At 45.5% G+C, this 12,614-nt stretch overlaps 1 pseudogene; it reads left to right on the forward strand.

Moving 5' to 3' along the window:
- Nucleotides 1–1,598: 1,598 nt before the first annotated feature.
- LOC139059532 (uncharacterized) lies at nucleotides 1,599–11,616 on the forward strand (annotated as a pseudogene).
- The last annotated feature ends 998 nt before the right edge of the window (nucleotides 11,617–12,614 follow it).

Genomic DNA, 12,614 nt, shown 5'->3' on the forward strand with positions numbered 1-12,614 from the left:
CATGGCCTCGAATCACTTGTAACTGTACCTACTCGGCGGAATATTAATGGTCCGGATACACTAATTGACCACGCATTGTTGAAGCTCATGATTACTCCTGGATCTGGTGTCATTGAAGTTTTGCTAACTTCAATGACACCACATTTAAAACAACTAACATTAAAGTTTCACATTATCAAATATTTGTGCGTATAAATTCAAATATGAATATTCAGGATATGCATGTTAAAAGAAAAAAAATCTCGACAGAACTTCATTTGTTAGGAAAATCGCCCATGTTAATTGGAACCCGGTTACATCGCAAGATAATCCAGAAATCGCCTTCGAATTCTTTTGCAACATAATTTCTAACGCTACTTCCGAATAAACCACAATAACCACGAGTAAGAAAAGGTTCGCTTTTCCTCGTTGTCCGTGAATGACTGATAATGTTCTCAAATCTTTCTCAAATTCTCAAATCGGACTCGTTACAAGTGCTCCTCGAATATATTTGAGCAGGCTTCTTAAGAACGCTAAAAGAGAGTGTTATGAAAAGGAAATTGACCGTGCTGGCAATGATTGTAAAATACAGTGGAAAATTATCAATGAGTTTTTAAATATAACATCGCCAAACCCCGCCATAACTGCTACTCAAGTTGGTGAGCAAACCTTTAATAATTCTTCAGCCATTGCTAACGCCTTTGTCGATTCATTTTGCCCCGACCAGCCACGTCTCTCTGTTTATATCCACAAGGCTCATCATCGTCTGCCACACAGTTTTTCTCCTCTGTCTCCGGCCCTCCGGCTCAAAGCAATGCAGGAAACGTTTCCAAATCCCCTACATCATCCGACAACGACAGTGGCAGAAACTATCGGTGGAAGAACAGAACATCCCTAACGAGCGCAGGCAAAGTAGATCGCGAGAACGCCGATCGACGCAGAACAGCCAAGAAACCAGTGAAAGCTTTTTTCCCGGAGGATCGAGCAGTAGAAGCCGATCTCGGTCTTACCCGAGACTAAGCTCAACTCCAAGTGCCACCGACTCCGACGGGACGTCGCGGAACCGGTCGATTTCCGGGAGACGAACGACCCCGACTAACAGCGGTCCACAGGTGAGCTGGGCTAACACGGTCTCTTCTCCCAATGCTCAGTATCCTAAGATGCAGGCTCTCGAGGCAGAACTCCAACAAATGAGGCATTAATAGAACAACAGAGAACCGAAATCACTAAGCAGCGTGCAGAAATCACCCGATTACAACAAAAACAACAGGAGCGCAGTCAGACGCCGCGCCCTACCCCACCATCTAATCCCTCACTCAACACCACAGCACCACCACATAAACGTAAGGCAGAAGATCATACAGACAACTCTTCAGACATATCACCAAGATTCGAGAAACTAGAACATATGATTACTGAACTTGCCAACCAGATGCTTCAGCAACATCAGGAGAATGGTGCCCACTTGCAACAAATAAGCGCACGTCTAGACGCTCTGGAAACCAGAAGCACCAACCTAGAGTCTCGGGTAGCCGCGACCGAAGCCAAAGTACTTCGCTGGGAGTCGAGATTTACATCCACGGCCTCCGGTTCCCTTAAGGGCGTGGCATCCAAACCCTATGACCGTCCACCCCTATCCGAAATCTCCAAACCGATCGCTGAACCCCCGCCACCTCAAAATGGCTCACACTCCTAACTACAAGATCTGGCAGTGGAACTGCCATGGGTTTCGCCGCAAACGGGGAAACCTTCAGCAGTTCCTTCGGGGTAAGGCGGCCCCTGATATTATTGCCATTCAGGAGACGGGAGGCCACGCGAAATTGGCAGGGTACAAATCCTATAATGCTTCTGGGTCGGATTCCACCACCGCTATTCTAGTTCACAGAAATCTAACAGTCATTAAACATGATAATGAAGAAGTCGACATAGACCACGTCTTTATTGAACTCATTCCTAAACGTAAGGAGGATGAAAGCATATTCATTCTTAATGTCTATAGTAACCCAAAGTGCCGACGTCACAAGTTCGGAACTCTATTCAGGAAGGTTCTCAGAATCTCCCAACAAAAGGCCATATTATTATTAGGTGACTTTAACGCTCCCCACAATGCATGGGGATACCGCACAGAGGTAGTCAAAGGTCGTAATCTTTGGCTAGAAGCCCAACAACGGGGACTGCCTCTGATCACAGACCCCCAGACACCCACCCGTATCGGGAATAGTGTCAGTGTTGACACCACTCCCGACCTAACTTTCATCAAAAACATAGGCAACTATGATTGGACTAATACCGGGGAAAGCCTCGGTAGCGATCATTATATCATAGAAATCCACATTCAGGCGGGTCCACCCCGCAAGAAGGGCAAACGAGTTTCGCTCACGGAATGGGACCGCTTCCGCCAGATTCGGGAGACAACCGCCACCGAGCATATAAACGATCTCGAGGCCTGGATCGGGGATTTCAGAGATTGCGTGAAACGCGCCACGAGGGAAATCCCTGAAGACGATGGTCTGGTCGAGGTGGATAGCCACCTCCTACACTTGTGGGGAGCCAAAAATAGCATGCAAACCCGCTGGAAAAAGAATAAACTAAATCGTACACTCCGCTTGCGCATCGCGCAAATTAACATAGAAATCGAGGAATACGCTAACCAATTAACCAAAAACCAATAGGAAAAGGTATGCGACAGCATGCAGGGACAACTCGGTCTAGCCAAAACGTGGAATCTCCTCCGATACCTTATGGACCCGGATAAGAGTAAATCCGAGCAGAGGAAATGCCTCAATAAGATCACTCACCAATACCAGGGCACGAACGACGAGCTCCTCACAGAGCTCAAAACCCGGTACATAGGCACAAATGCACAAATCCCCCAGAAGCCATACACTGGTCCGGATAATCTTAACCTAGACGCACCCATCCTAGAGGCTGAAGTACGAGCCGTCTTGCTGAAACTCCGAACTAAATCTGCACCAGGCCCCGATGGAATAACAAATAAGACCCTCCGAAATCTAGACGACGTATCTATCACTGCCCTAACAGAGTACTTCAACCGCTGTTGGGAAACAGGTTCTATCCCCTCGCAGTGGAAGCATGCACAAATAATATTCATACCTAAAGATGGTAAGCTACTACAGCTCGAGAACTTGCGCCCGATCTCTCTGACCTCATGCGTAGGAAAACTCATGGAGCACGTTATACTTAACCGCCTCCACAATTTTGCGGAGGACAACAACTTATTCCCGAACTCCATAATTGGCTTTCGTCCAAAACTTTCCACGCAAGACATCATGCTTCAGCTTAAACATCAAGTTCTGGACCACATACTCAAGAATGGTACCCGGGCTGTCCTGGGCCTTGATCTTATATAGGCCTTTGACAACGTAGCGCATCAGGCTATACTAGAGAATCTGCAGCATCTAGGTGTGGGCCAGAAGACATACAACTACATCAAAGACTTCCTCAACCACCGCACAGCGGAACTAAGAATAGGAGAACTACAATCGGACAAGATCCCTCTTGGAAGTCGTGGCACCCCGCAGGGATCAGTTTTATCCCCGTTCCTCTTTAATTTAGCGATGATAAGATTACCGGAACAACTTAAACAGATTCCAGGTCTACACCACAGTCTGTATGCAGACGACATTACCCTGTGGGTGGTTAAAGGTAGCGATGGAAATGTAGAAACCACGCTGCAACAAGCTGTAGACACGGTTGAAAAGTACGTTACCGACAAAGGCCTCGCCTGCTCCCCGCAAAAATCAGAACTCTTCCTACTCAGAGCCCCTACAAACCGCAAATCCGACACTGCGCCATCCCCAGAAATCACTGTGCAAGCCGGAGGAGGCGCGATCCCGGTGGTGACCGCCATCCGTGTACTAGGGCTCTTCATGCAAGCTCACGGGCGCAACGGCAACACAATTCACAAACTGGAAGCATGCGTTCAGCAGACGATGCGACTCATTTCAAGAATTGCCAACCGACACTCTGGCATGAAAGAAGCCAACCTCATAAGGTTGGTACAAGCCTTCGTTCTCAGCCGCATCACCTACATCACCCCGTACCTCTGCCTCAAAGCGGCTGAGAGAGAGAAAATAGAGGGGATTATCCGGAGGGCCTATAAACAGGCTCTTGGGCTACCTATAAGAACGGCCAACGCTAAATTGCTAGCCCTAGGTGTGCACAACACCCTCGATGAACTAGTAGAAGCGCACCTTATATCTCAATACGAAAGGCTAGCTCAGAGTGCCGCCGGGCGAAACATCCTTCAGAATCTCGGCATCAACTACGAGTCGATGCAAAGCATTAAAGTAGACATTTCTCACGATCAGAGGCGCCATCTCAAAATTAATCCACTCCCTAAAAACATGCACCCCGAATTCCACAAGGAAAGGAGGGCCGAGCGGTCCAAAGCCCTACATCAGAAATTCCACGCCTTCAAAGACGTAGTCTATGTCGACGCAGCAGAATACATAGAACGCAACTGTATGTCCCTTGCAGTGGTGGGCTCCTCAGGTCAAATACGCGCTGGTGGTTCAATTCGCACCAGAAGCTCCGAAACAGCGGAAGAGGCGGCTATCGCTCTGGCACTAGCCTGCACACATTGTCATTACATTATTAGCGATTCCAGAGCAGCAGTACGCAATTTTGCGAAAGGTCGGGTCTCGGCTCCCGTAAAACACATAATAGACACAAACCAACACCCGCGACCAATCCACATCATTTGGGCACCAGCACACTCCTCCCTACCCGGCAACGATGCCGCCCACACACCACCGCTCGAGGACTCGCCAACCGAGCACCCGGACGGCTCACGCTAGGATCAGGGAGGGATCGCATGGTCAGTTACCAGGAAATAACTCAGCACTACAGGTTAGCCAGGGCAGTGTACCCGCCAGCACACAAATCGCTTAACAAGTCACAAGAAGTAGCTTGGAGACGACTTCAGACGAACACCTACCCCAACCCCGTAGCCTATCACTACTACTACCCGGACCAATACCCTAATACATGTAAGCATTGTCAGCAAAAAGCGGATCTATTCCATATTATGTGGTCGTGCCCAGCCGAAAATCATACAAATCACGAAATAAGTAATACTGAGCAGTGGGAGGCCGTGTTGCTCAGCTCCGACCCTGACCTGCAGGCCAAGGTCATCGAGAGAGCTGAAGAAGCCGCCCGGGCCCAGGGGCTCGTGGCTGCCTAACAACAAGGTCATCCGTCAATACCTTGTTTTCAAATAAAGTCTTTACTCACTCACTCACTCTCTGTCTAGTTTCCCCAGAAGAAGTGCGCATGACCATTCTGAGCTTAAAAAACACGGGAGCTGGTTTAGATAACTTCCACTCATCTCATGTAAAGCTTATACCTCATCTTATCAGGGACACACTCTCAAACATAATAAATCTAATTTTGAAAACTGGCGGTTTTCCCAGCTGCTTAAAATATCGCCAAAGTTATTCCTGCTGTCAAAAAGGGTAGCAAAAACTCGTTAAATTAAGTACCACACTATATTGACACGTGTACTTATATTTCTCGGGCGACCAGGTTTTCCCGCCTAACAAATGTTATCGCACAGCGCGGGACGCGTCTGCATGTATCCTAAGTTTCTGGAAAGTTATCGATGCTTCTATCCGCTGTCCGTTGTCACCGAAACTTGTGTTATCTGATTTCATCGCGTGACTCGAATGGTGTGGAACTTTGTGGACCGCATGTGGGTCCAAACGATTAGTCTGGAACATTCGATGACATTCGATGAACATTCGACGACCGTGTTCGCCGCTGTCGTTGTGCTATAAGTGTAGCCTGTTTTTGTGGGCACAGGTTCGCCCAATAAAAGATAGTTTTCTCATTCACAGTATTGCTACTGCGTGCTTCAACGTCACCAACACGTGAGGTAAGTGAGTTCAGCAGGGTAATTGAAAAATTATTCGAAGTACGTTTAAGTTAAGCTAGCTATTTCACAAAGTTCAGTATTTTGTCATGTATTCAATCTGGCTTTCGATCTGGTTACTCAGCTCAATTAGCGCTCATTACTTTAACTCATCATCTTAAAGCAGCCATTGACACAGGCAAATTGGCTAGTACCTTGTTTATAGATTTTTTTAAAGCTTTCGATTCATTAAATAACGACGCTTTTTGCTAAACTAAATGCTGTTGGCATATGTGGTCCAGCACTTTCCCTAATTGGCAGTTATTTACATGATCGAATCCATGTCGTCTCTATTTCTGATACTCATTCTCGTACCAAACTAACATAGGGGTTCCACAAGGCTCCATACTAGGACCAATTTTATTTCTCTTGTACATCGATGACCTTCCAGAATAATTTACACATTCTAGTTATGTCTTATCTGCTGACGACACAATTTATCCTTCTAACACTTGTTATAATCGCTAATGTCTTACCTTAATGCTGACGTGGCTAAAATCGCTAATTGTTGCAGAGATAAATACTCAGTATTAATGCTACTAAATCGAAATTTGTAATTTTTTCATCCCCGCGAAAAAAGGTACAGGAGAAGTCATGCATTAACATTGGTCGAATTTCGCTTCAGGCTGTTCACCATGCAACATTTCTTGGAGTTGAACTCGACAAACTCACATGTCTTTGTCAACCCGTAAACGGTATATGGTATCATAGTACTAATCAAAGTCCCCCCCCCCCTACATTCCTGTACGTATATTAATTTCACTCTACTACGCATTTCATCACAGCCACATCTCTTACTGCTTTTCATCTTGGGGCAATATGTACGCAACTCACTTGGCGCCCCTGCCGCACACGCAAAACCAAGCTTTGAGAATATTCACTTACAGCAATTCTTCTAGTGCTCTGCCATTACTCCGCACATGTAATACTTTGTCAGTAGCGGATTTAAATAAATGACCTCTTAGTGTCCTCACCTATAAATTTTGTCGTTGAGAATTACCAATTTCGTTGATAACAAAAGACCAAACTCCACATTTCACTGGCGCTCGATTTTCACACCATAATAGCTACCCCCTACCGAAACCAAGGACTAACTGCGGCAAATTTACTGCGACCTTTTCGTCAACATCAACAGGGAATTCACTACCGCCCTACATAAATAATCTCCTTCCATTAATTTATTTAAGAGGAAACTCCGTCACCACTTGCTGGGAAAGCGATTGTGTGGTTTATTTTTTTTTTACGTTATGTGCAATACCACTCTTAGGATCTGCCTTTTGTGTTTATGCTTTATTGTTATTACCCCGACTTGTCTTTGTTGGTAATACTTTCTGTTCCATAGCATTCCTACTGCTGCTGTTAACCGCATTAAGTGTACTTTTTCTATGTATTTATTGTTGGAGGTCCATCCCCAGTCTTTGACTACGGGGCCTCCAAGAGTTACTTTTTCTGTAAAACATTTCAATCGGATCAATAAGCTGAAACTGAAAACTAACTTAGGCTAATGTAATTGGCCTGATCATTAGTAATTAGGGCTAGATAGATTTAGGTCTAATAAAGAATAATTAGGGGTGCTTAGGATTTTACCAGCTAATTTGACTGATTAAAATAAATTTATTGCGACTAATCAATATTTGTTGAGGTTACTGGGATGACTTAAACCTACGTAAGAATAATTAAGATTACCTTATTTAACCCCATCAATATTAATAAAGGGTGATAATAAGAGAGGAATGTGTGCAACAAGAGCGATTATAAAGAATGCCTCCACACTTTCTCATTTATTTCTAGTGACGACTAGTTAGATTTAGTGTCTCAAGTTGTCAAGAAACTGACCACCCGCAATATTTCTGGCTGTCAAGGAAATTTATTGACCCATAGGCACGCTTACAACTGTGGTATGAACGAAAAGTACAATATAAAGTACTTCACATGTAATACATCATACTTGATGTAAACAAAACAGATTAACAAATGAAATAATAAATGGTGTCTACTTGACACTGGCGTTGCCACACACAACAACAACAACAGCAACAACAACAACAAAACTCATTACCGCATCCACGCAACAGCATAATTGTCAGCCTCGAATTTATGAAAGGTACCCGGGGCACATACAGATACAGTCTGAACACAGGCAACAGAATTGAGCATTATTCTGGCTGTAGAAAGACTTTGCCTCGGGAAACGGTTATGTACCGCGTACACCAGCGCCGAAGAAACTCGGCTTCACCGAGTTTGAATAACTGTACTTCAAGATGACCCCATATTATCACCCGTAGTTTCCGCATTCTGGGGTACATTGCTCTATTTGACTGCCGAGATCGTTCTACTATGTTACGGAAGCACCACAAGATGTAGCTAGCGCTGTAGTAGACGATACTCGCAAACCGATCTCGGCGCTGTGGTGGCCGCACGATGGATATTCCGAACATTCTTGCAACTAGCTTCCAGAAGGTGCGTGCTACAACGCAGTCCTTTACTACATGCGCGTTGGTCTCTGTTTGTGCGCAATATATGCATTTATCATTCGCTACCATATGCTAGCGTTCAAGCCTGTCTCTTGTAGGTAAAATGCCCCACTGATATTTCCAATGAAAATCCTTCACTTGAGAGGGCAAATCAGGTGAAAGCACAGCTGTCCATGTTTGTGTAGTAGCTGTCCGTGGAGGTACAGCTGTCTCACACAACATTTCACAAAGCCTGGAAACTGGTGTCGCACGCCACTTTGTAATTATTAGTTGTACGAGCTGGCTTTGCAAGCGCGCAGCCGCCGCATACTGCGGTGCTGGCGTTACTGCCGTCGGAAGCAAGTTGCCTGTACTCTGCGGCATAAGCGTTCGACGGTAATGGCCCAGCCAATAAAGGAGCAGTGGCCTACCAGGGTACTCATCTTCATCAAGTAGATCACATGTACTGTTAGTGCACAACAGCCTACCGAATGTAACTATGCACGGCAAGCTCCATCCTCCGCTGGATTTTGGCAGACACAAAAATTGCTGCGCTACGTATTTCGACTTGTTTAACCAGAACCATGAGAAAATAAGTGAGTTTACTACTCGTACTGTTGGTGACGGCGGGAGAGCTACCCTTGCAGCAAACCGCAGTTTACTGCACAATACGTTCTTAATGAAGAAAGCCCTTTCTGCCAGCGGCACTGGTGACGCAGTCACTGCTTCTGACTGTTCTTTAAAGGAGCTGACAATGTCTCGCCATGTGTGAGGTGAAACACCACTTGTACAAAATTTGATACCTAGTATTTGCATATGCTCGGTCTGTTTAATGTCCCCTGGTAGCGTTATTTCGCCGCGACCTAAATTTAATGCTTCACATTTTCTCATATTTATTTTGCCCCTTGACATTGAAGCATATTGATTATAAATACGAAACACCTCTACAAGACTGTCCCCATCCCGTAAAAACAAAGTGATGTCATCCGCATACGCCGATACTTTTATGCACCCGGATCCCGGCATAGGAAGACCTCTTATGAGCGGGCTCTCGCTAAACCGCCTTAACAACGGGTCAATCGCAAGCACAAACAATATGGGTGACAAAGGAGGTAAGGTAGGGTAAACCTCCAAAAAATCGAATTTGCAATTTTGGCCCAGAAAAATCGAGTGTACTATGAAGAATAAACCTGCGGAAGCGCGGCCTCGAGCGCCCGCTCAAAACCGTTTAAATGCCGCGCCAAAATGTGCCGCGCGCTCTGGTGTTTAAAAAATGGCGGACGGAGTTCGGAGGCGGGTTTGTTTATCGTTGTGTTTCGCAATTTCCTTCATTATGGCGCGGTTTTTTTTTTTGCTTGGGTATGTATGGCAAATAAATGTTGTGCATTAAAAGATCATATTGTGTTAAAAATATTCACTTTGATAGCAGATGTTCCGCTAGTGGTGCTCTTGTAGCGTGTTTCGTGTTTGTTATTGTTGGCATCATTACGGTTGCGGTCGTGTCTGTTTCGTGTTTCAAACGTATTGCTTGCCCAGAAGGTGGCACGATCGTCCAGCAAATGGAGCAGAAAGAGAACTTTCAAAGGTAATAGGCTCACTAGCAAGAAGGGCAGTGAGAAACCGGCACGACGAAGCGCAAGCTTCACAAAACTTCGTGAGAGGATCAGTTGGGATTCCTTTGATGTAGACGGGGAAAGTACGACTGGCTACCGTCTAATCGACTTCGCTCTTCTCCGCAGTTTCTTGCAAGATGTTGCTGTGTGTAAAAAGTGCAACAAGGGTGCAATAATACTGGAAGAAGCTATTAACAGGCGAAGCGGTTTGGCATCCTCCATAAATTTCACCTGCAGCGAGTGCGATGCTCTCAGTGTGCTTGGGACATCAAGACGCATTGCTGGCAACGTCTTTGAAGTAAATCAAAGGTTCGTTTATGCCCTTCGCACCTGCGGCAAAGGTTTGGCATCTGGTCGCATCATGTGTGCTGTGCTCAATCTACCGCCACCGCCAACAAAATTTGCATCGCACAACGCGAGGCTTCTTTGTGCATCTACGACCGCTGTGAGTAATAGTATGGCAAAAGCTGCCGAAGAACTGAAGAAAGAGGCCTTCGCCTCTGATGGAGAGCTGGAAACTGCGGCCACAGTGGATGGGACGTGGATGAAGCGGGGTTATTCTTCACTACATGACGTCGTAGCAGCGATATCGGCCGACACTGGAAAAGTGCTCGACTTTGAAGTAGAGTCCAAGTTTTGCCACATGTGTGCCCGCAATCTTCACACAGATGACAACTTGAATGAATGTAAAGTTACCTACGATGGGCCATCTGGTGGAATGGAATCTGCTGGAGCAGTAAAAATCTTTGGGCGCTCTGTTGAAAAGCACCAACTAATGTACACAAGTTACATTGGTGATGGAGACAGTAAGGCGTACATTTCGGTAAGAGACTCGCAGCCATACGAGAAGGCCATAGAAAAACATGAATGTGCAGGACATGTCCAGAAGCGAATGGGCGCAAGGCTCAGGAACATCAAGAAGAATGAGAAGGGGAAAAAGCTTGCCGATGGTCTACCACTTTCCGGGAAAGGGCGCCTCACAGAAAAGGACATTGACTCCCTTCAGGTTTACTATGGCAAAGCTATTCGGGGAAATACAGACAGTCTGGATAATATGAGACGAGCGGTGTGGGCAATATACTTTCATAAGTTATCCACAGATATCAAGCCCCACCCTGGACGCTGCCCAAAGGGACCCTCTTCATGGTGTGGGTATAACCGCAGCCTTGTTGAGGGAAGCCTTGAGACCTACTCTCACAAAAGCTACTTGCCTGAGGCCGTGATGGACGTCATCAAGCCAGTGTTCAAGGCTTTGTCAGATCCAGGTCTTCTGAGCAAATGTCTTCACGGACGAACACTGAACACCAATGAGTCGCTGAACCAACTCATCTGGTGTCGTTGCGCTAAGACAACATTTGTCAGTGCTGACACCTTGAGGACAGCAGCTAACCATGCTGTAGCCTACTACAATGATGGTAACACTGCAAGAAAAGCTGTTCTAGAGGCTCTTGGAATTGTTCCAGGTGTGTTTTGTGATGTTGCCCTCGACAGAATGGACAAAGAGAGCGTTGACAGGGCAGAATTGTATGACTCTGCCGAGAGCAAGGAAACACGACGGGTAAAAAGGAACTCTAAGAAGGGTTTTGGAGGCACCTGCAAGAATGTCAGCCGTGAAATGTATTCTCCTGGGGCATTTTGAGCATGCATGAGAAGTATGCAAACATAAAGCTTCATTTTTCTCAAATTGTATTTTTTGCAAGTTCCTCAAATTCAATGTACCTTTTCTCAAAAAGTATTCATCGGATTTCAGTGAAACTTTGCCCACATGTACATTAGCCAGTCCTAAATATTCGTCGGAACTAAACAAATTGCAGATGATATGAATGGTAACACTGGAAAAAAATTACACTTCAAGACACCCCCCCCCCCCCCCTTGTGCCTCTGTGCATGCAGCGGTATTATTTTTTAGGGAACAAATTCCTAAAAGAATGTGGCATGTCTTTAGTTCAGATATAACCTATGGATATGTAGAACAACACTGCCTAATATCACCACATTCCTTTGAGTGGTTACAGAGAAAAGGTACATTGAATAATTAAACAAACCTGACATTTTGGGAATGGGCCAAATGACAGGTAAACAATCTCAGCTCACAAAAAGTGTTCCGTATTGTACGCAGGGGAATCTGTTGTGAGCGTACGAAATTTGATGTAAATATCTGCACTTGTTTCTAAAATAATACGTTAAATGTAACATGTACCGTTTACCCTGACAACCCTGCCGCACTTCCCTTGTCACATCGAATCTAGGTGTTAAAATGCTGTTAAGCAGTAGCTCAGCTGTTGTTCGCCAATACAACATCCGCAGGATGTCTACAAACTCTTCAGGGAAGTTATAGCATCGTAAAACCTCAAATAAGTACTGGTGTTCTAAGCGGTCGAACGCTTTGGCTTGGTCTAAGCTTACTATTGCTCCTGAAACTTCACGCGCTGTTGTGTATTGTATGATATCACGTGTTAAGTTGAGATACGAAAATATACTCCGACCCGGCACGGAACATGTTTGATGTACACTGACTATTTTCGGCAATAATATCTTCATGCGATTTACAAGATGGGTTGTCAATATTTTCTAGTCTGCGTTGAGCAGCGTTATAGGCCTCCAGGATGAGGGTTCTGCAAGGTTGGAGTCTGGCTT

This window comes from Dermacentor albipictus, chromosome 4 (genome assembly GCF_038994185.2).
Source record: "Dermacentor albipictus isolate Rhodes 1998 colony chromosome 4, USDA_Dalb.pri_finalv2, whole genome shotgun sequence".
In the NCBI taxonomy this organism is placed as follows: Eukaryota; Metazoa; Arthropoda; class Arachnida; order Ixodida; family Ixodidae; genus Dermacentor; species Dermacentor albipictus.